Raw genomic sequence first — 4775 nt, forward strand, 5'->3', positions numbered from 1 at the left:
AAGCAGATCTCTTCCTCCCCAAGTTCCCCAAGATGAAAAGTGAGGCAGAGGACAGACAGAAGAACCAGAGCACGCCTGACAATTTGACAGTGACTCTAAGGGGTATGTGCGGAAGAGGATCTGAGTAGGGCAGAGAAAGTTCCACAGGGGAAAATGAACACTAAAAATAGAGCAAGAGGTGCCAGAAAGGACAGGGGTAGAGACCCTTGCCTTCCCAGGATGAGGGGAGCAAAGACTTGGGACCAAGACAAGAGAAGGCTGCCAGTCCTTTTCTGGACTGAAGCATCCAGAAGAGGGTGGCCCATGTGGTAGGGCCACCTCCTCATTATGCTCTGGAGAAATTCAGTTTACAAAAGAAGTGGGCAGGGAGAGGGGAAGAGGTGTTCTCCAAACAAGTACCCTGCTATGGCGGCTGCTTCCACCACCATCGCCAGGGAAACATGATAGGTCCCACAGCAGATCTGAAGTCCAGCCCAAATTTTGGACCAGCTGCCTTTCTGCTCCCCAGGACTTGGGAGACAGCTATCCCCACCCCCCTCCTCACTGGCCTGCTTCTAGCCTTAACCTTCCTGCTCTGGATCTCTGACCCCTTTTGTGAAGCCACTATGTTCTGCAATATTGCCCCCGGAAAAATATACCCACTTAGGCTCACAAACATAATATCATACACACAATTTCTGGATCTTCAGAGTCCCTGAAACCCATTCAAGCAGCTCTTGTGAGCCTCTAGTTAAGAACCCCATAGTTTTAGGACTAAGGACAGATTTTTTAGTCATATTAAAACCAGTCTGCAAATCCTAATCATTCCAAACTAGGCTGTGTGACTTTATGAGTTACTTGATTTCTCTGGGTCTCATTTTCCTTATGTGTAAAACTGGGGTAGTAGTGGAAGCCACTTCACAGGGTTATAAGTAATACATGAAATGAATGTAACTCAGCCTGCAGCCAGGCACATGGTAAAGGCTTGTGGTGTTTATTGTCATGGCCATGTCATTGTTGATACTACAGAAGATGGCCCAGGGCAGAATATAAAAGCCAAGTGGGCAGGGCTGGTGCAGCAGGGTGGCAGGAGGCCATCTATCGGAGTCTACTTCTATAGCAGAAGAAACGTCTGAATCCCACAAGGGGGTCAGAGTACCAGGTTCTCTGAGGGATGAAATGATCTCCTTTGGTGGGCAAGTTAACTCACTGCAAGCAGTGTCACGATTTTTTTTTCCTGAGGGAAACTGATCTGAGGGCCAATGCTGGTGCTTACACGTATAATCTGGAAACAAATAAGGCTACCAAAACAATCTGGATTCGAGCCAACAGAGCCTTTGAGGGTTTACTGAAATTATTCTCCTGTGCTAAGGAATAACTCATTTTGTTTGTGTCCACAGGGTCCCCTTCTTTTAGCAATTCATGTAATGCTCCTCTCTCCTCTTTGTCTGGAATACTCACTAAACTAGGGAGAAAGCAGATTTTATTTTTTTTTTTTTTGGCAGAATACTCCCATCCCCTTTCACTGCAGATGAGTAAAACTGGACCCTGGCAGTATAGGCAACAAGCAGCAATTTGAGGGCTGGGTACAGTGTAGCCCAGACTCTTTGCTTGTAGTTCCAGGGGAGAGGTCACGTCAGGGGCCCAGGTGACAGGGGTGGAGGGATGGGAAACCCTCCTGCCTTCCCAACACAGCATCCTGTCCCAGGAAGGAGGTTAGGTAGAATGGTTAGCTCCTGGACAGTGATGCCAGGGTCCCCTTCCACCCATCACCCTGCTACCCACTGGTTAGTCTCCCTTCCCATTCTCACAATCTCCAAAACTCCTCTGAGAGGGACAGTCAAGGCCCAAGTCTTTCCTATCCACAATGCAAAATCATTTATACTCCTTATGGTCCACAAAAACTCCTGCAACTGGTAGGTACCAGGTAACCCCCAGGCATTCGCCGATCTGAGGTATATGGAATCTCTAGGTCAAGTCCCTACCCTCACACATCTCCTAGCCTCACCAGAGAAGGAAGGGAATCTGACTGCAAACTGAAGATGCAGCCCCTTACTCTACAGAAGGGGCACCCAGATCCCAGGAACTAAGAAGACCCCACCTGCTCACACACTTGGGTCTGGAGATGGTGTTGGGAAAAGACAGATGGGCATCTTTCAGATGAGGCTACAGAGGTGAAGAAACTAAAAGACAGGAGAGCCAGTGGCACCGAATGCCCCTTGCACCCCCAGCTGTGCCAGCTGGAGCTGTTTGGCTGAGAGTTCAACCAATTAGGCAAACAAGCAAAGCCTGTGATTGGGTGGCAAGTGCCAATGTGGAGGAGAAGAGAAGCTTTGGTGAAATGGGGAGCAAGAGGGAATATAGTAAATGATGGTGGAGTGACCTATCTATTTTGACATGATAGGACTGAAGACCAGAGTTCTTGGGGTCCCAGGGGAGGAAGCAAGCTGTGCTCCACTCCTTTGCCCCTTCACATTTTCACCTTCCTGGCAGCCTCACAGTAACGCTGAACTCCACTGTGGGCAACAGCAGGGCTGGCCTTCAAAGCTGGTCCTGCGGGCCAGTATCAGACGTGGAGGCAGAGACACTGAAGAATGGGAGCGGGGAGGACAGGAGGCTGTCCCTCCCAGAATAGTGACCCGAGTGTCCTGTCCCTGATCTGGAAGTGCCTTCAGTCCACCTCACGGCTGGCTACCGGCTACCACCTCACCTCACCCCAGGCTCCGCCATCCCAAGGCTCCAGAGCTGCACTGGAGCCTCAGAAACAGGCCTGCCTTGGGGACTGCCCGCAGCTCTGGGGAACTGAGACTCCCATTGTCTCTGTTCCTGCCTCCCAGCACCTGTCCTCCTCATGCCCTAACCAGGGCAAAGGTGCGGGAGAGGGAGAGTAGTTCTTCCCGACACTCCCAAGCAGACCTGGGACAGACACTGGCGTCCCAAACAAGAATCCTTTCTCCCTACACTGTCTCTTTCACTCTGGAGAACTGCAAGCCACCTTCCAAATGAAAAACTAAAGGGGAGCGAGAGGAAGGATTTCTGATGTGCAGAGGTCTCTATGTTGGAAGCACCCAGGGAGAGGACCTTCTCCCCCTCTCCGGGAGTCCAGCTGCACTCACCCTCCCTGGGGCCAGGACAGGGCAGCCAGGAGCCCAGAGAGGTCCTATTCTTCCCATTCAGCCTCTGGACGGGGCCACTGTCCTCACTAGCCTTTCTGGGCCCTTCTCTCATCCTGCAGGGCTGCAGGACCATACTGCCAGCCCAGGAGTTTACAAACAAAGCCAGGCTGTGTGTCGGGAGAGGAACAGCGCTTCTCCCTTGTCTCCAACCCCTTTTCCTCCTGTGCATTCTCCAGGCGCAGAAATGGAAAATTAGGGTGACAGAGCCGGTGACCCCACACAAACCAGAGGAGGAAAGAACCTGGGGCACACCCCCTGCAGTGACTCAAGGAAATGAGAGAGGTAAGCAGAGGTGCAAGCACACCTAAATGCTCACAGCTTCACCCATGTCTACACAGATATGCACATGAACAACCGCACACAGATATACTTGTTCAAAAACATAAACGCATTCAACACCTATGCACACAAACGCTCGCCTAATCTACAAAGTCCTGGTCGCAAGGTTCCCAGCCCCCAGTCTTACTCGTGTGGCCTCCCTGCGGGTTCCTGAGAGTGCAGCCCCAGCCGCGGCCCGGCCCCCACCGGGCCCCCGCCCCGCATCCGGAACAGCTGGAGTCGCCGGGTGTTGCACTCCAGCCCTGCACTGGGCTGGGCGGGGCCGGTGGCGGGGCCCGGGCCGGGGCCGGCAGAGCGCAGCGGGGGAGGCCGGAGCCGGCCCCGTGAGCCCCGGCACCCGGCCCGGCTGCCCGGTCGGACTTCGGTCACCAGGCGGGCGGCCCGCCGGAGGAAAGAGTGTGCAAGATTGCCAGAGGAGGTAAGGCTGTCACGATGGGCTCAGGCCGGGGGAGAGGTGCCTGGCGTCACCAATCCCCTACTCCGCCTCTCGACGGGGGGAAGGCTGAGTCCCCTGACTGGCCCCCTCCCCCAGCCCTCGGGGGTCCCCCACCCCTGTCCCGAGTCGCCTCACCCAGGGCTGCAGAGCCACTCAGACCTCCCGCGGGTCAGCCCGGGGTGGGGTGGGAGAGCTACAGATTCCCTCTCCCCAGGTGCGTGGTCCGTGGCCGGGAGCAAGGGGCAAGAGGGTCTGGGAACTGGGGCGCTGGGACCTTGATCTAAGCTCGGCAAAGTCGGAGCTGAGCACAGCGGGGCTCACCCGGGCTCCTGGTCTTACCTGGCCCACGCGGCGGTTTCGTCCCTCCCCAGCTGGGTACTCGCCGCCCTTCTCGGGCGCCAAATCCGGGTTGGAGAGCCTGAGACCTCCGGGCCAGCGCTGCCGCCACAGCCAGGCCGGCGGGAGGCGGGTGCGCCCAGAGCGCGGCTAGCACTTTGGGGTGGGGGCGGCGGCTTTCCAGTCGCCCGAGGTTCGGGTGCAATAAAGGCGCCGCTAATGTAATTTACAAACAGCTCGGGCCGAGCGCGGCACAGCGCCCGGACTGACAGGCGCATTAGGCAGGCTAATTCCAGCCGGCTCCTCCTACCCCCGGCCCGCTAATTAATGAGCTTCCCAACTTAGAGCCGCCTGCATTGGACAGACAGAGAGTGAAAGAGAGGGCAGGGAGAGGGAGAGAAAGAGAGAGACGGGGGGAGCAGAGAAGAGAGAAGAGAGGGAGGGAGAGAGAACAGGGAGAAAGAAGAGAGAGGAGAAAGATAGGAAGAAAGGAGAGAGAGAGAGAGAGA

Source organism: Condylura cristata, unplaced genomic scaffold, assembly GCF_000260355.1.
Source record: "Condylura cristata isolate star-nosed mole 26May11 unplaced genomic scaffold, ConCri1.0 scaffold00011, whole genome shotgun sequence".
NCBI lineage: Eukaryota > Metazoa > Chordata > Mammalia > Eulipotyphla > Talpidae > Condylura > Condylura cristata.